The sequence below is a fragment of the Atractosteus spatula genome, chromosome 10 (assembly GCF_055471065.1).
Source record: "Atractosteus spatula isolate fAtrSpa1 chromosome 10, fAtrSpa1.hap1, whole genome shotgun sequence".
Classification (NCBI taxonomy): Eukaryota; Metazoa; Chordata; class Actinopteri; order Semionotiformes; family Lepisosteidae; genus Atractosteus; species Atractosteus spatula.
Window position 1 is genome coordinate 11,215,001 of NC_142715.1, and position 20,429 is coordinate 11,235,429.

The 20,429-nt window shown below is 43.3% G+C and overlaps 1 non-coding gene across 1 annotated transcript; it reads left to right on the forward strand.

Annotated features, from left to right (window-relative positions):
* Window positions 1-20,347: 20,347 nt before the first annotated feature.
* trnal-aag (transfer RNA leucine (anticodon AAG)) lies at window positions 20,348-20,429 on the forward strand. Its single transcript has one exon. It is a non-coding gene; the product is annotated as a tRNA-Leu (tRNA).

Below are 20,429 nucleotides of genomic sequence, written 5' to 3' on the forward strand. Positions count from 1 at the left end.
TCATGCAGGCTGATTTAAATATGTTTTCTTTTGATAAGGGACAGCTCCCAAATGGGGATGTACTTAGCTAAGCCTAGCTATCATGATCAATGGTCATCCATTGGCGCCTATCTGTCTAGGGTGTGCCAGATGGACATCTGGACTGCATTCCTAAGTGTCAGGAGTAAGTGACTCACATCTCACCTTGATCAACCAATCAGGGACTGGTAGGGCCGAGTAACCCACGTGGGACTCTGATGCCCATGGAACTTTCAGCCAATGAACGAGCTGAAGTTCCTCCAGGTAAAAACAGGCAACACAGAGGGCCTGAGAGACTATTTCCTGGACTTTTCTAAAGGGAATTCAAAGGAGAATTCCAGGGCAGGACGGCCCAGGAGCAAAAGGCTCCCAAGGGCAGGACATTCTCGCAGTGCGCCTCCTGACCATCCTAAGACTCAGCCCGGACAACCACGGAGCGGCCAGTGTGTCCGAGTGCCAGAACTTTCCTTTGTTCTAAGAGTCTAGAGCGGAGGTTGCCAGAGAGTAACCAGAGGATCCACCTGAGGTAAGCACCAGCAGCAAGCCTTGTGAACAGGTCGGAACTGTGGACAGCTGAATCACTATTCAGAACTAGCGCTTCATCAGGAATGAACCGGTCCTCTTCCTGACTTGCTGGGACCCACAGTCATCTTTTCTCCTGTGCACAAACTTTGCTAGTTAAAGCCAACACTAACTAGCCGGTCAGTGAGCATCTGCAGCACAGCACAGCCTGGCACGGAGCCAGAGAGCCCGCAGGAGATCTGAATCCCCAGAGATTGGATGAGTATTCAACTTCAATGCATTACAGCTTGAGAATTCAATTGTTATCCCAACCAGTTGATATCAATTTAATTCCTAAGAGTTATGTACTTGTTTTCAGTATCTAATGTAGAAGTTATAACCAAGTTCACTTTATGAAACGATCTAAATGAATGATATACTGAACGTATGTCCTCTTGATATATGTAACTCTTTGTAACTGATTGTATATATACCTTTTGTATTCTGATAACCCTCTCGATAAGATCTGTTAGGTTTATATGCATATTTTATGTATTAATAAATGTATCCTCGTGTATTAGTACCCGTGTGTGTGTGCGTTGTTTGAGTTATATCGCATGGTTGGATTCTAAGGCCATCAAAAGAATCATTTTGTGATTTACGGCTACAATTAATAAATGTCCCCGTACATGCCCAAACCCTACAGAACTGGTGCCTTCAGAGAGCACACTACATTTATTGGCGTCCCTGGACGGGCTATGGTAAGACTGAAATGAGACAACCAAGCGGAATAATTCAATATAAAACACCGCGGGTTTCATACTCGACAATACAGTGTGCTGAAAGCCGAAAGGAAAAAAGTTCCCCTTGCTCTTTAAGCAGTGCTTGATTGTTTTGTGATCTTTTGCAATCTACTGGGTTGATTGCATACTTGATCTTGTGGTTTTCTGTGGTAGAACTGTGATTTCGTACTGAAAAGTAATACTCTTTAAGTTTAACGATGGTTGCTAAAAGGTCTGAATTCAAGTCGCTATTAAGCACTCTCTCTAGCAGCGACAGGTCTGACCACGATCTCCGTCATATCTCCGTCAGCGGAGAAGCTAGGAGAATAAACCTCCATTCTCTGAGAGAGCTAGCGAAGGACATGGAGAGATTTGACCCTGCAGTGTCAGAGAATAATATCGAGAGTTATATTCAAGACCTCAGGTATACCCTGCAGTACCTGCCAAACGCTACAGAACAGGAAAAAGTGTTTCTGGTTAGGAAAACTAGCAGCAGAGCTGTACATGAGTGGATGGCTAGGCAGATGAAGAAAGTCTGTGATGACTTTGAAGAGTTGTGTCAAGCACTTATCAGAATACAGTGCGTTTATTGACCCGACTGCCGCGATAGCCACCGCCCTTAACATTAAGCACGAGAGAGCAGAGTCCCATCGCGAATATTACGAGAGACTTAGATGAACTTATTTTGCAGGGCGAAATGATGAGGGTTGTGAAGAGAACACACATTTCAAGGGTTTATTCATTGCGAATCTCCACCCGTCAGTCAGAAAGATGATCTTAATGCATACAGATGCACAGACCATGAAAATGACCGATATTAAGAGATTCGTGCAGAAAGCTTGGGAGTATGATGTCCAAAGTCGCTCTGAGCAAAAAGCTGTTAAAGCGACTGTGTTCGCCGTCAGAGCCAGCAGGGTTAATTCCCCCCTGCTTGAAGGAGCACAGGCTCCTGAGCTGGCTAAGCCCCGTTCCAAAGCAGGCACACAGGACCACACCCAGCGTCCTAAGTTCCATGAGAACACCGGGGAAGAGAAAGGGCTAGATAAAGCTGAACAAAAGGATTCAGTAGCCGCCCGCCTGGCCAGGCTTGAACAAGTTTTATTAGGACAGAGACAACCGCTCCCCAAGGCTGCCGGAAGCGTGAATGAGCTGATACTCTCCACTGGAGGAGGCGGAGACCCGCCCCCTCTCCCTCCCTCAGTCTATCTGATTGAATGGAAGGGTTCCTGCCTGGATGAGGTCAGCCACTCCCAAGCGAGTGCTGACTCCACCCCTGAAGTCACAGAGCAGGCAGTAAAACAGAGAGGAAAAGCAGGAAGCTTTTACCTCAAGGCTGCCATGGGAGATGTCTTACACAGTGAGACATTGATTGACACTGAGGTTGAAAGGTGTTTGATGTCATACAGCAAGCTCAAACGGGTAGAAAAAGAAAAGGGCATGCGACTCAGAGAGGAACCTTTGGTGGATCACCAGAAAGGCAACGTGTGGAAACAGGTCAAGGCTCCTAAGCCTTCTGTACAGAAGGAAGGGGGGCCAAGAGGCAGACTGTGCTCACACAGTGCCCACCGAACACAGAAGCCTATGTGGAGATTTCTTCTGTTCCCTCTGGACAAGAAATAAAAATATTTTCTTGTTCCCCGGATATACAGGGAAGTCATGTCCCGGCTGAGGTCACAACAGCCTCCATGCCACAGAAGCGGTGCTCCAAGCAGCCGCCTGATCCACCAGGTAAAGCACACCCCTTTTACATCCCTAAAGAGGAGCAGATCTCCCCACCTGGCGATGAAAAGGAGCTTTCCCTGTGCACCCTGGCACCCAAGAGGGGTCAGGACCACCACCCTGCAGTGGTGGAAGGGATCCAGATGGCAGGAGAGCAGGTTGGTGATGTAGCCCTCACCCTTAGCCCTGAGAGGTCCTCTATTAGTGAGGATCTGCTTGAGCAGCTGTCACGGGGCCACCGCCAGGTGCCCCTGGTGCAACATTCACAGGTTAGAGAGGAGGTCCAGCTGGACGCTGAGACTACTGCGCTGTGGACACACCTTATCCCAGATGCCGATTCCCTCTGCTGTGACCCAGGGAACCTGCAGTCAGGTAACATTATTTCTCACAACTACCAGATAGTGAGTGAGACTGACCTGATTGTTCCTGCCTCAACGGCAGGGTTTCCAACACACCCAGTCCCCCGGAAGGGACAGGGAATGAAAGCCGAGCCGGTTTTCTTACAGCCACCAGCTCAGTCTGTCAGTCTGAGTCTGACCAACAGTGGTTCAGCCAGACTGGAGCTGGATGGTCAAGCCACCCGCCTGTTAGTGCAGAACACGGCAAAGGGGGGTGTCAGAATCCCCGCCCGCACTGACATGGGCCTGGTGGGTGATAGTGAGTTCAAAGACAGTGAACTAGCTATCCCACTGCTGGGGCAGCTCCCTGAACCCCTAGCGAGGGAAGGGGGGAGCGAGCAGGTGCCCTACACCCACGCCCAGCGAACGATTGTAAACATGCCGATAGAGGGATTCCTCAATCAGGAAGTTTGCAGGGTAGACCTGAACAGTGAGACTGGGGTAACAAGTCCAGATCACTCAGGTGCTCCAGATGATCACTCAGCCGAGGTTCAGGCATGCTCCACCGCTGCACCACCCCCTGCAGGGTTCCTAGAGCACAGGCATGAACAAATCGAAAAAGCAGATGCCCTGGAAATGGAGGAGGAGCATCAACAGCTGCGTCAGATCTCCCCAGATTTCCAGGATGTTGGTGCCCAAGATGCCACATGGCATACTGAGAAAGACACCATGTACATACTGCGCCAGCTTAGAAAGGCGACAGTCACTCAGAAGGAGATGACTGAGATCAGCCACCCTAAAAGACTTTTAGGAGGACTGATCGCTGCTGCCACTGTTGTGCGTTTGCTATTTTTGGTAGGTTTGTTTGCTACTGGCACTCTCACCCTGACTGCCCCAAGAAGGCAGGTGTCAGAGATGCCAGAGGGTAGTGACAGACTGTATCAACAGCAGCAAAAGTTGGAAAGCTTAGGGAAAACCCTACAGGCAACTTCCTATGCAACAGGGTTAAACCTTATCCCCCAACCAGTGGACATGATTGCCGGTGTTATACAGTGGGTTTATGCTTGTGTGCAACAGGCCAGAATGTTGACACAAGACCTGTTAAGGGAGTTCAGTGCCACTGTAGCCAGTCTAGCCATGGCACAATTCCCAACCCACTTGATTCCACTCTTCTCAGTAGAGGAGTATGTGACATTAACCACCCCATCGCTCAGAGCTCACCCAGAAGGCAATCCAAGATTGAATTTGGTTCCAAATGTTGAGATGGGTATGGCTACCAAAGCTATCCATTGGCTGTGTCTAAATGATTCACCAATGAAGGGTGTAAAGCTACTTACGAACAGAGGGAGGTTAATGAACCCCATGAAGAGCAGGTGGGAAGTAAATGGCTGGTCAGCACACCACACTTAACTGTCACTATGACTTGTGACAGGCATGATACAGCTACCACAATGCAGCTACCTAACCAACAGTCTCCTGCAAGTTCCCAAGGAGGCCATAGTTCAGCATGGTAACTTAACACTGTACGGTCTGGAACCAGACAACATAAGACCAAACTGGAGGTCGTGGATGCCTTCAGGTGCCACACTATTGAATTGGATAGAAATCCAAGAAACACTACGCCCTGAAGAGGTACAGGTAGTTAGTTTGCTTTAATGGAACAAACCTCCAACCCACCCTGGCAGGTGCCCAACACAGGTGTCGTGGTTTATCAGGGGGGCTGGGAACAGGAACTGTTGTTATTGTAACACTACTGCCGGGTAGCTGGGTCATGACTGACAGTGTACTCTGAATGCTGTACTCTTACATCAAGATGTACTCCGGGTAGCATGAATGAGTCAAAGGTAGCATGTCAAAAGAAAGGAAGTTACTTCTTCCCAAATATCTGCCTACAGAGGTATCAGATATTGACAGTGAACTTCCTGATGTGTAATGCCTAGACTGAGATGATGTCTCCTACCGTGTTTATACATACTCCAGATTTTATTCATCCTGTTTGTTCCCAATGCTGGTTCCGGTATGAATTCTCGAGGAGTAATGTGGACATTTAAGGTTAATGTTCTAATGACAAGGGACATCACTTAACTCTGTTTTGTTTTGAAGGCAACAACGCCTCAGGACCTCGTGACCTTCAAAAAGGGGGGATATGTAGCGGCAATGCTTATTAATAAGACAGAATTAAGTGTTGCTGTGCTTTCCCAAATGAGGCCCCATCTCTCTCTTCAAATCTGTGGTTCAGCCACAGAGAAGCTATTCATGCAGGCTGATTTAAAGATGTTTTCTTTTGATAAGGGACAGCTCCCAAAGGGGGATGCACTTAGCTAAGGCTGGCTATCATGATCAATGGTCATCCATTGGCGCCTATCTGTCTAGGGAGTGCCAGATGGACATCTGGACTACATTCCTAAGTGTCAGGAGTAAGTGACTCATATCTCACCTTGATCAACCAATCAGGGACTGGTAGGGCCGAGTAACCCATGTGGGATTCTGATGCCCATGGAACTTTCAGCCAATGAATAAGCTGAAGTTCCTCCAGGTAAAAACAGGCAACACAGAGCTCCAAGACTATTCTAAAGACTTTTCTAAGGAGAATTCCAGGGCAGGACGGCCCAGGAGCAGAAGGCTCCCAAGGGCAGGACATTCTCGCAGCGCGCCTCCTGACCATCCTGAGCCTGGACAACCACGGAACGGCCAGTGTGTCCAAGTGCCAGAACTTTCCTCTGTTCTAAGAGTCGAGAGCGGAGGTTGACAGAGAGTAACCAAAGGATCTTCCCGAGGTTAGCATCAGCAGCAAGCCTCGTGAACAGGTCGGAACTGTGGACAGCTGAATCACTATTCAGAACTAGTGCTTCATGACTTGCTGGGACCCACATTCATCTTTTCTCCTCTGCACAAACTCTGCTAGTTAAAGCCAACACTAACTAGCCGGTCAGTGAGCATCAGCAGTGCATCGTCGCAAGCCGCACAGCACAGCCTGGCACGGAGCCAGAGAGCCCGCAGGAGATCTGAATCCCCAGAGATTGGATGAGTATTCAACTTCAATGCATTACTGCTCAAGAATTCAATTGTTATCCCAACCAGTTGATATCAATTTAATTCCTAAGAGTTATGTACTTGTTTTGAGTATCTAATGTAGAAGTTATAACCAAGTTCATTTACAAAACGGTCTAAATGAATGATATACTGAACGTATGTCCTCTTGATATATGTAACTCTTCGTAACTGACTGAATATATACCTTTTGTATTCTGATAACCCTCTCGATAAGATCTGTTAGGTTTACATGCATATTCTATGTATTAATAAATGTATCCTCGTGTATTAGTACCTGTGTGTGTGCGTTGTTTGAGTTATATCGCATGGTTGGATTCTAAAGCCATCAAAAGAATCAACTTTGTAATTTATGGCTACAATTAATAATTGTCCCCGTAAATGCCCAAAACCTACAGAACTGGTGCCTCGTGAGAGCACACTCCACTGTGAAGGGGAAGAAGTTTGTGACTTCCAGGTGTTTCCAGAAGGGAGAGGTGGTGTGTGATTACAATGGCAAGGTCATCACAAAGACAACTGCTGAAGCTCACAGATGACAGAGGGAGACATGAGATGTCTTTTCTTTTCAGATGAACCTGCACAAAAACTGTGCATTGATGCTCGTGAAAAACACTGAGCCTGCCTCCCGGATAAGGAGGCAAATCGGAAGATGGATAAATCCATCAAAGAGAAAAGACAATGTAAGGGCTGTAAGAAAGTCATTTATAATCAACGAACAGTCTGTCATAATTCTGTCTGTGACAAAAAGGGACATTGTTGAGGGGAGAAGAGCTCCTCTGTGATTACAGCATTTCCAGGAAATAATTTCAAGGTGAAGGAAAAGCTCTGGAGTGGTTGGTTCACTGACCATTTCCAAAAAAGAAACTAAGTAAGTATATTAAAGTGCATATTTTGAAGATATTCATTTTCTTGTATCTTGGAATTAATGTAAAAATTATATTCGTGTTAATGTCTTGAAAATAGCATTTCTCATTCTCATCAGCAAGGATATAAGAAAAGATGGAAAGATGGCGACGGTTTACAGAAAGCTCTCTCGTTGTGTGTCTGTTTTAATGTTTATTTATACGTTAATACTCTTGTTTTGTGTTGGACGCTCAATGTCTGTCATTACTTATGATAGACAAACGCTTTTAAACCTGAGGACAGACTCCTTAATGTCATCAAACAACTTTTTTCACGTACCGGACCCCACCTGCTGGATCGGACAAAGATGCGGCGAACAACAACAACAGGTGGGCAGACGCCGGGGGAGACGAGGCGGCGTACTAGCGCGACCACGAAGGCGTCCGCACAGACCACCGCTGCCGTCTATTTTGTTAGCTAATGTTCAGTCACTGGACAAAAAGATAGATGAGCTACATTGTCGGATCAATGCGGAAAGGGACCTGAGGGACTGCTGTGTTTATGCCTTCACTGAAACCTGGCTGAATGCATGCGTCCCGGACACCGCCATCCAGCCAATAGGGGTTCACCGTTTACCGCATGGACAGAAACCACCAAGCAACCGGCAAACACAAAGGAGGAGGCGTCTGCTTCCTGGTCAACAGCAAGTGGTGCACCGACGTGAAGGTAATCTCTAAATCCTGCTCGCCGAATCTAGAACACCTGACCATAAAATGTCGACCCTTTTATTTGCCGAGGGAGTTTTCCGCCACTATCATCACAACCGTTTACATTCAACCTCAAGTCTGCGTGGAAGCAGCACATAGCGAACTCCACGACATTATCAACAAGCACGAAAACTCCCACCCAGAAGCCGTCTCAATTGTAGTTGGCGACTTCAACCACTGCACTCTGAGGAAAGTACTGCAAAAATACATTCAGCATGTCACAGTACCGACAAGAGGAGACAATATTTTGGATCACTGCTACACAACAATAAAAGGAGCATACAAAGCGCTTCCCAAACCGAGTTTCGGTAAGTCGGACCACATCGCTCTCCTGTTGCTTCCTGAGTACAAACAGAAGCTGAAGACCTCCCCCATTGCGAACAGGTCAGTGCGTTGTTGGTCTGAGGAGGCGGAAAGCAAGTTAATAGACTGCTTTGATAGTACAGACTGGGACGCATTCAGAGCTCCCGACACAGATTTAAATGAGTATACGGACGCGGTCACCAGCTATATTAAATACTGCACCGACATTTGTGTACCAGAAATGAAAATTAGGTCATTTCCCAATCAGAAACCGTGGTTCAACAACGACATTCACAATAAAATAAAAGATAGATCCATCGCGTTCAAATCGGGGGACAAAGAGCTGTACAAGAAATCACGGTATGCATTAGAGGAAGCCATAAAATGCGCCAAACGGAGCTACAGAGTGCGGCTTGAAACGCAGTGCGCTGACACCCGGAGGCTGTGGCAGGGATTACAGTCAATCTCAGGCTACAAGGGCTGCAGCCAGGAGATTGACACGAACAACGCATCCCTGCCTGACGAGCTGAACCATTTCTATACCCGCTTTGATGCTCTGAACACGGGCAATGCTGAGAAGACCCCAAGTGTGCAGGGTGAGTTTGTTCTGAAACTCTCAGAGCAGGACGTGCAGAAGACTCTGAGCAGGGTGAAAATCCGTAAGGCTGCAGGGCCTGATGGGATACCACCTCGAGTCCGAAGGACATGTGCAGCCCAGCTGACCACAGTGCTTACGGACATCTTTAACTCCTCCCTGTCACAGTCCATGGTCCCCACCTGCTTCAAAAAAACCACTATTGTTCCAACCCCCAAAAAGGCAAAAGTGACATGCCTGAATGATTACCGCCCAGTAGCATTAACATCTGTGGTGATGAAATGCCTGGAGAAGCTGGTCTTGTCACACATCAACTCCTCCATCACAGAGTCCCTGGACCCCTTGCAGTTCGCCTACCAGAACAACAGATCAGTGGATGATGCTGTCTCCCTGGCTCTGCATACAGCCTTGGAACACCTGGACACTAAGAACTCGTATGTGAGAATGCTGTTTGTGGACTACAGTTCAGCATTCAATTCCATCATACCCAGTCAACTGGTGACAAAGCTCAGGGGATTAGGTCTGTGCAACTCTGTCTGCAACTGGCTGCTGGACTTTCTTATCGAGAGACCACAGGTGGTGCGGATAGGCAATAAAACATCAACACCACTCACCCTGAGCACTGGAACCCCACAAGGCTGCTGTCTGAGTCCAAGGTTGTACTCCCTATTTACTCACGACTGCACAGCAAGACACAGCAACAACCGCATCATTAAGTTTGCCGATGACACCACTATAATAGGACTGATCAGTGATGATGACGAGTCCACTTACATGGATGAAGTTGTACAGCTGCTTAGGTGGTGTCATAGCAATTACCTGGACTTGAACATAAAGAAAACGAAAGAGCTAATAGTGGACTTTCGGAGACACAGGCCATACACTCACAGCCCACTCAGTATTGATGGAATGGAAGTGGAAACAGTCACCAGCTTTAGGTTTTTAGGAATTCACATCTCTAAAGATCTAACCTGGACTGTGAACACTGACTCTATCATGAAGAAGGCTCAGCAGCGCCTTTATTTCTTGAGGTGCCTCAAGCGATGGGGGATGCCAATACATGTGTTGGTGAACTTCTACCGCTGCACCATCGAGAGCGTCCTCACCAACGGGATCACCGAGAAAGAAAGGCACTGCAGAGAATGGTCAATATGGCCCAGAAGATCATCGGCTGCGGTCTCACCGAGATTAAACAGCTCTATGAGGACCGCTGCCGTGGTAGAATTCTGGCCATCACAGAGGACAGTCACCACCCCGGGCATGAGCTCTTCACCCCACTGCCCTCAGGCAAGAGATATAAGAGCATACGGACACTTACCACTAGATTCTTCAATAGCTTCTATCCACAAGCAGTGAGACTGGCGAACACATTTAGCCATCCCCCTCGGACCTCACCTACACCATCACCATCTACCTCTTTATGATTTCTTATCTATTGCACATCTCCAGTCATTGTTTACACGTCTGTATTGTTTACATTCAAACTGTCTACATGTTTACTTGCACATTGTCTATTGTTTGTTTGTACATTGTCTTGATGCACTGTTTGCACTTTGTCTTGTTTTTTACACTTGTTTTACAATCGAGAGACTTTCTGTGAGTAAGAATTCCATTGTACCAGTACCGGTTACATATGGCAATAAAGTTCAAGTTCATAAGGAAGGGATATGGATCTTGCAACTTCTTAAAAGTTGTAAAAGTGATTACCATATTGCCAGTGGTTTATATTTAAAACCTAAAGATTTTAAATTGAATCTTTCTTAAACAAAGGACATTTTTCACAGGAACAGCAGCCTAAATCAGTCGATGACTGTAAATATGACAAGCTTGTGATAAATTGTAAAGTGCAAAACAAAGTTGTATTGTTTTGGTTTTGTCTTCAACATCATATTAATAGGCATGTTATTTTTAGAGCAGCTGCCTGCCATTCACCACCAGCCAAGATGCCACGAGGTACATGAAATGACCCAGAAGTACTTAATGATACAGAAATATGGGGGGAAAAAAAAGAAGACAAGAAATATCCATTAACACGTGCATCTAGAAGCCAGAAGACGGGTGATGATCAGCATTTCAAAAGCAGACACTGGAGGTTGAATTCAAGTTTTAACAGTGATTGTCTATGTTTGGCTTCAACACAAATCATATTAATATGCTCACATTATTCATTTGTACAAAGTCCCCAATATTCATTACAGGCGACGTTCCCAGGAGGACACACGACCCAGCCAGAACGTGGCTAGCTGACGTGCAGTGGACCTCAGGGAAAGAACTCTTGCCCACACGGATGTCTCTGCTCTGAAAACCACTGGATAAAGGTATATGGCGGTCTGTTCTCAGCTGTTGATTTTGTGAAAAATATTGAATATGAAAGATTGAAGTGTCACTATTCAATGAAGTTCAGACATAAGTATTATGTTGAGAAGCTAGATCTGTTCTACTAATAGCTTTAGTACCTTAATATTGTACTGTTTGCTCTGGTTTTCAGACATCAGTCCAAGATCATTGGTGGGTTAATTGATTTCTGGTAAGATTGGCCCCACGTGTGAGTGTGTGTTTACATTTCTATCTGGCATCCTCAAAAGATGGTTTTGTTTCCTTTTCTTAATTGCTCTTGATTACTAGAGTTTATTTGGCATGTGAATAGTCTTATTTTAATCTACATAATGTCAATGAGTTAGTACCTTAAAGAACAAGCAGTAAAAGAAATGACATTTCAGGTTTATTAGCTAAAGTTTTAATGGTGCATAATGGACTTGCATAAGCCATACCGCCCAAAATAGTTCTTAAACAGGAGATGCATCCTCGTTTAGAAATGTGGTATAAAGTGAAATGGTCTGGGAAGAGTCCTACGTTTGAACAGTTCAAAATAGACGTAAAGGGGTATTTACGGACTCTTTCGAAATGTAAGAACAAGCTGTGCGGACCTTATCTTTATTTACCTTGTGTAATCGTTTTTCATAAAGTGTAATTGTATTATAGCATGTGCCCCTGATGATGTTCTTGATACGTTATATGTGCTCTTGTTTGTATTGTATATAGTTTTGTTGTTCAAATAAAACGTAAAGGACACAACTTTCCCGATGCGGCTGCTGTAAAAATAAAATGACATCAAGGGTGCTGTACGCAGAGGTCTGAAACCTGCTCCACAGAAGATCTTTATCCAGAGGTGTTAAAGAAGTCGTTATAAGTGAACTGAGATTCCTTTACAGTGCAGAGACCCATCTTTAATATGCTGTGTGTGCTCATAATGGACTTGAAATTTGTTTTTGTCACAATGTAAAGGTATAATAAATAGATAATATACTCTATTTATCAAGACTTGACTATTTTAATTCCATACTTCCATTGACTGCTTTGGAATGCATTCCTTACAATTTTCCTAAATAATCATTGTCTCACAGTGTAGACCTGGGTGACATAACAGGGGTCAGGGCTGTGTTGACTGGAGGTTTGTGTAGACTGGCCATTGTCTATGTGAGACTGTGGGATCACTAGGGGTCCCCCCCCCCAACACCTGTAACATTGTCAAGTGGTATAATTACCTACAAAAGCTAAAGTTTCATCCATTAAGGAGTCACTATTTGTTACATTCTGGCGGAACAAGAGACAAGATAAACCTCTCACTGTCACTGACGGAGCAGTCCGGGACACTCTATGCTAGATTGGACTATTGTCTTTGGAAGATGGGGTCACAGGTGATGAAATAGACCACAGTGGCAGTCCTGCCTAGCTGTTATATCACTGAGAGACTCACCCACACATTGAGAAGAGAGCACTGGTTTCTGTGCAGAAAGCAGAACAACTCACTTTAACTGGTCAATTAGGTCTAATGAGTTTTATTGCCCTTGACATCTAACTTACTCCAGCCACCCTTGTGGAAACAACCCCTAATTACTGTTCATGAGCTCCTGGCCACACTTGTTCCCAGTGGAACCAACCTGGAGCAGCAGAACAGAGGTTTTTGTTTCTTTAAGTTGTCTGCTGTTGTAAAACAAGTCATCCCTTAGGAATAAAAACTCTCCCTCTAGTCTGGTTGTTATCTCCTTTATTTGCCCCATATTCCCAGGGCAAAGCAGCTGAGTGATCAAAAGCTGAACTGCAAGGAGCTGAATTTCACACTGGGTTACAACAGACCCTGGTGGGAGAATGGGCAGGAGAGGGCCGGTTGTGCTCCTGAACTAGTCCCCTCCTCTCCTACTCTCGTATTTGCATCACAGTCTATAAACTCCAGCCCTATTGCTTTTCTTCCAGTTCATTTTTTTTAATACAGCTCTTAAATTATGTATACTCTTGTGAAGTATCAAGAAAGCACTCTTATCTTTATTTCACGTACAGTATACAGGAGACTGCTTGATAAAAAATAAATAAAAGCGCTATTCCCGACGGTCTAGCACAGTAACCACAACTCCAATAACTTTAACTAGAGGAAGAAATCCATCTTCTGCTCAAAAGGAAAAAAAAACATTGAAATCATAAATCTCCAACACTGGCTGAAGACTCTGTGTGTCCATGCTCAGCGGTTATATAGGACAGGACTCAGCGCGCAGCAGGTGCGGCTCATTGCTCTACGCTCCCCGTGCGGAATGCGCGTCTCCTCCTTCCAGACTAGTAACACCGCTGCATACATCCCTCTTAAATCCCAGAAACACAGAAACTCCGGGGTGTTTCTGTGATTCAGTACTGGGTTTCTCTGTTCGAGGTTACAAGCAGAAACAAAAAAAGCGCTGAAAGCAGGAAGTTATTTCTGCTCGTAGGCATAAACGTGTAAAAATAAATTTTCTGATTCCTAAAACCCTAATAAAATCCATCTAAGTCTCCCTTTCGTTCCCAATGCACATAACTGAATATAAACCAGTCAAGTTCAGGTACTTTTCTGATGTACAGTATCCGAATAGTTCTGGCGCGGCTGTTGTAACAAAGATACTTACGAACTTTTTTTTTTCCATACGAGCTCTTGCCGTTTTTAAAATTAATATTTTTTTGAATTCGCTAAATCACACGAAACACCAGCATCACTTATCGTAAGCATCTGACCAATTACATTCCTGAATGTTAAACCCATTTAGTATTTATTTTTAACTTGTTTTATTTTTTTTTTAAATTACACACCTGTTAACTTAGCTCGGATCGCGGTCACCGAGGACCACTCCTGTCTCCCCAGATGACACTTTTTATTTTTAAGATAAACGCGAGATAAACGTTTGTTTGAAACCGCTCCACAAATTTTCTCACATGCACGTAATCTCAAATATCACCACAACAAAACCATAAAGTTTGTTTCCACAGACATGACACTATTATGCAATAAACCAATAAATTAATGAACTAGCAGAATCCCAATAAAAACACACGGCAACCCGGCAAGCACAGCATGTCAATATCATACATTTTTACCAACAAAACCGCAAAAGCAAAAACCAGCAAATATATATATATATCCCATGTTTTTACCTTATTGTGGAGCATGATATATATCCAAAATAACCCAGACTAGTTTATCTCAAGAGCTAGAGACTAGTAAACGTTACTGATTACGTAGTAAATGTTTGAAGAACGAGCGCCAGAAATAAGGCGATTTGATTGGTAAAAACCGCTGTCATTCTTTGTATTTTCAGCCATTCAGAGCCCTTAGGGGGTGAGACTTCCTCTAGAAGCTTCAGGCTGCATTTTTAGCTGTCAATCATTGACTCAGAAGGGATAATCAATCAGTTTTTTTTATCAGTTTTTTATCAGTGCTCCTTTTTTTCACACCAGAAGGCAACTCTGAGGTTTTTTTTCATTGCATAACAGCAGATAAAGGCTCTCTAGCAGTTTCTTAAGGTTTTTATAGCAATTGCAATGGTTTTTATTCTTATTATTTTCTATATTTTATGATTTTTTATTATAGGCGTGAAATTTCATTCCAGGTCCAGTCTTCACAAAACATGATGTAGAATTTTTTCTAATTGATCAATTTGTCCCAATTTTTTATCCAAGCTAGTAGCCACCTAGAACAAGGTTTTCAAATCATTCCCAGGCCCTTGACATGCATATAGTTGAAAAATCTGACCTCTGAAGACCAAAAAAAAATGTTCGCCAGCTGTTTTTTTTGTTTTTTTTTTCATATGTTTGTCTGCTGAGTGGACACATTAAGCAATATAAGAAATTTGACTATTCACACTCAAAGCCAAGGGGGTTAGCTTCAATTTAAGACCTGAACCAGGCTCCTGCTATGTTCTGCTGCAGAGATATAACAAATGTTTAAGGGGGAGGAAATTCCAGGCGGACATTGGCTAAATATGTCACTGGTAGTAAAAGGTTAAGTATTCTTGCCATTTTTAGCATATTGTAAGTGGATTTTTTGCAAACATTTTATTTTTTAAATCACATGAAACACAATCAACCCATTGTAACTTCACATTGATAATCCCTGAGCTTTATAACTGTGTATTATTTCTTTTTACCTTGTTTTAATATTTTTTTTTATTATTTTTGCATTTTACAGAGCTTTTTAATATATTGTGAGCATTTTAGTGTCATTTTAAAATAGGACTATCAATGCTCCTGACTTTTAAACCTGTATTTATTCTGACATTATTCTCTCCACCTGCAGATGAGGGAGGTATTTGATTTTAAATTTGTTGATTTGGGGGGAAAATATACATTCATTTCCTTGTATGTATCACCAGTGGGAAAATTGGCATTTTTGGATGAATTGCAATCTTTACTGCAAGGCATTCAGACTGATATAGAAATGACTGGAGATTTAAATGACACATTTGATAAATCAGACAGGAACAGCATAACATCTAAAATGGCAGAACCCTCTAAAGTACTGAAAAAATTCCGGCACATTCATAATAAATACAATTTATTTAATTTAAAGCATAAAATTTGCTTTAAAAAGAAAACCACAATTTGTACGATATCATATTTCAATATCGACGTTCAGATGAAGAATTTGAGAATTTGAATATCAATGGAGAGTACATTGATTTTGGGACAATGTTTGCATCTGAATAATCCTTCCTCCTGGAAAGAAGGAAAAAAAAGTTTTGAGTCTCAGTCTTCAGGATCCCCCCCCAAAAACGTGCAAATTTGTTTCCGATGTATTTTGGATAAAGATATAACTCTCATAGAAGATACATTTTATCAGTTGAATGCAGTCGATACTTTCGACTTTTTATATGATGATAGGACCTACATTTAGGGCTCAGTACTGATAACACTGCTGCTATTGATGGAGTAGAAATAAGTGATGTACTGGCAGTTTTTTTTTCTGAGGCAAGAAGTCCTAGAACACCTCCTATAAAAATGTTAAGATTCAGAGCAAGAAATATTTTTCCACCTCACCTAATGCTATTGCATTAACGAGGCTGAAGTTGGCTTCTTATTCGCCAGCTGCTGCTTTGCGTTTTTCGTTCCATCTTAAATGCTGCTGCTGTGATGTTATGTCGTCTTTCGCCTGTAGATGGCTCTCTACAGTCATTTTTAAAAATACTTATCCGGATGTATTACTGTACATTTCCTCAGTAAAGGGGAATATGTAAGTAGAGACTGTCCAAATTGCATTTTTGTATGAAACACATTTCAGAAACACAACTCACAATAAAACAAACTGGCATGTTATACCACGAGTAAATAAGACAAAGGCAAAACGTAAATTCACTGGCACTTTCTGCATATTTTCCAAGACCTTGCCTTCTGATCATAAAAAGTCTCAAACTCTTGCATTTTACAAGAAATTTTAATATAGCAGTTTTAAATGGGACATTTAGAACATGGCATATGAGACTATATGGTTAACTGAGGATGAGCAGAGGGTGATCGAACCTACCTTCTGGTTATAAAAATGTCTAAAAATGCTGACACAGATGTGTGAGAGACAATGGAAAAGACTATCAAAATCCTGAACTTCAGGACATTGTACTGTACCGTTTTTTAAATACGACCCTCTGAACATGGCATGAGAGAATACATTGTCAAATGGTAAATGCAATGTTTGCTATATTGCTAGGGCCCTCCCTCCTGATTTTAAAATTGTCTCATATTTCTGACATCAAGGTGTGAGACACAATATAACAGACTGTCAAAATCCTGAACTTCAGGACATTTTATGATACCATTTGAAAAATATGACCCTCTGAGCATGGCATGTGAGAAAATGGCATGTGAGAATGCATTGGGAAAAGGTGAATGCAATTTCTGCTGAATTGCTATGGCCCTCCCTCCTGATTACAAACTCGTCTCACAATTCTGACACTGAGGTGTGAGACACAATGTAACAGACACTATTAAATTGTGAAGTACAAGAGATTATACTGTTACGTTTTTTTTTAATATTGACCCTCTGGCATGTGAGGACTTGTAGTCAACAAAATAGCACACATTCTGCCAATTTGCTTTGTCCCTCCTTCCTCGTTACCAAAACATCTTAGTATACCGACACTAAGGTAAATGTCTCTAAATCCAGAAGTTCAGTTGTCAAAGTATATCGGAGTCAACCGATATTGATCAGGTTCTGCTGATGCCGAGCCCCAGGCCTTCACCATAAGGTCCAATTCCCCAAGCCTACTGACCTTATATGTCCATCCCTTCTCGTCAAAATTCGTATTTTCACAGGTTACCCTTCAGAAATTGCAGTATAGAATGAAAAAACTCCAATAGATCTCTGCCGCTGTTGGCGATTTTCCTTTAAAAACAAATGATTCTCCAGAAATTTTACGGAGTGTATCACTTACACCGAGACCGAGAAGTGTTAAGCTGTACATGAGTCTTTGTGGCTCGGTTGTTAACCAAAAGGGTGGTGGTTTGAGACCATCCAGGGTTGCTATGAGCCTTTTAATGAACACACCCTCTTCACTTCATTTCTCCACGGCCAGTCTTGTACCGCAATCAAATACAGAGCCCGTAGGGGGCAGTAAGCCCGCATATATAGCTCACTGTGTATATAATGAAGAAGCAGAGGTTAGTTTCTCATATGCATGTTGCAGAGCCTTACGCAACTCGTACCAACAGCTGGGGTTTGATCCCTGCACAGGCTATTAGTTGAAAGACCATTGTAAATGACGTGTAACAGCTTTATCCAGTTGGCTTTTATGTTACATACTAAATTGCTATCTTGAAACCAAAATAATTAGAAATATGGAACACAACCGTTGTTCCCCAAGAAGGAAAGCTGTTTTACACTGACGTCACTCATTTTTATTTAATCCAGATTTTAAAGACAACTCCACCCTCAAAGGAAATCAAAGGAAAATGTTGTATTAGCACGAGCTGCACAGGCTCTGAATCAGACCATTTCAATTAGTCTGATCAATGCAGGACAAGTTAATGTAGAATTATTGCTTTGTCTATCTCTTGTTTGTATATAAATGAATGTCTCTGAAAACTTAATGTTAGTTTTTAATTTAGTTTTAGTTTTACGATGTAGGTCATGCGTTGACATATGCACAAACACACGAAATGTCTCATTCCTGATTCAGCTCATGCTCCATAGGAGAGAAAAGATTCCTCCTGTTTCTCGTACAATTCACTTCACTGATAAGCAAGATTTGTGTTTCATCTTTCGCAAGCTGTATAGATTTCTTTCAAAACAAGTTGTTCCAGAAAGGAAACGAACACTTGCATTCACCTGAATTAAAAGGCATGGGATTTGCCCGTAAGGATAAATTCTGTACAGTAAGACAGGAAGAAAGGCACCGCTGGGAATCGGACCCAGGATCTCCTGTTTACTAGACAGGCGCTTTAGTCAACTAAGCCACGGCGCCGGAAAGTGCCGTTCTTTGAGAGCCACTTGGACACGTCTCAACTGCTCTGAGACATCTGCGTTCAGTGTGCACCGAGCCTGCTCGCCTTGCAAGTTGCCTCATTTACATGCGATAGCTCCAGCACTAAGAGAAAGGATGAGAAATGGCTTTTATCTGGCACTTTTCATGTCAGAGGATCTCAATCTGCTTTCCGTGTACAAGAGGATGTCCAACTCATGTAGCTAAAGACGTAGACGACAGTGCTCCACTGAAATCTTGATCTCACAACCCTCGGCATGACTCCGCTGTGTTCTGCTTTTGACAAAGGGGGGAAAAGACTTCTTTCATCACACGTTTTGCACTGTTTACGGTGTTTCCAGTGCTCTTTCTTAAATGAAAACCAGGAATCGGCACCATATGAGGTGTGACTAGATAATATTGGAACAAGTAGCCTCACCACTCCATGCGTGACGTGAGCAAAGTGTAATTCCTGTCTTTATAGTGTGCTTGTTAGAGACTTAGCTGGCACCCAGAGCGCTTTAAATCCGGGAGTCAGCAGCCCAAGACAAGAGAGCTTCCTTCGTCTATGTTTTTTGCGTGAAGGTGGGAAACCATGCGTGTGCTGCAAACGATCTTAGTATCGAAGTGCCGTCCCACATAACCGATCCGAACAATCTGCTTTACAGAGGAGCACTGCCGGAGCTTATCATTGGCAAACTGAAGACCAGGCCGACCTCTTCTGTGACTCTTGAACACTGAATCTCAAGGTTGTGAATTCAAGCTCCACGCTGGCGGGAAATTCCATAGGTAATGATCACATTTTCTTGCATGCTAATCAAAAGAAATATTAAGAAACTTTTCCCGATACCAGTTTTTTACAAAAGTAAAGGCACACGGCACATGTGTGCCACATCACGTCCGAGTTTAGTGACAACTACCTCAGAGATTGTAAGCTGGGTATTTTCAGATCAGATCACTTTTTTTATCAAAGGTTCAAGCAAACCCGAATACTTTTGCAAGAGACATTTCAGAATCCCAGTCAAATCCAGTACGATTGCTGGATCCTTCGTATTCGACTGAACTATAGCCCAGATCTGCAGTCCACCATTAGAATACTGTGGGTGTGTTGTATAAGCCATACCGCCCAAAATAGTTCTAAAACAGGAGATGCATCCTCGTTTAGGAATGTGGTATAAAGTGAAATGGTCTGGGAAGAGTCCTACGTTTGAACAGTTCAAAATAGACGTAAAGGGGTATTTACGGACTCTTTCGAAATGTAAGAACAAGCTGTGCGGACCTTATCAATATTTACCTTGTGTAATCGTTTTTCATAAAGTGTAATTGTATTATAGCATGTGCCCCTGATGATTTTCTTGATACGTTATATGTGCTCTTGTTTGTATTGTATGTAGTTTTGTTGTTCAAATAAAACGTAAAAGACACAACTCTCCGGATGCGGCTGCTGTAAAAATAAAATGACATCAAGGGTGCTGTACGCAGAGGTCTGAAACCTGCTCCACAGAAGATCTTTATCCAGAGGTGTTAAAGAAGTCGAGATCTCGCCATGAGAGGGGAAGCATCTCAGAAAAAGCAGGTGCAGTCAGTTCCACGGTCATAACGCCACTAAGTCGGCCGACAAAAGCAAAACCCACCAGGCTTCCTCCGAGCAAGTAATGAGACAAAGAGACAGGGTACAGTGGGTAGTGTGGCCGAGCGGTCTAAGGCGCTGGATTAAGATTCCAGTCTCTTTGGGGGCGTGGGTTCGAATCCCACTGCTGCCA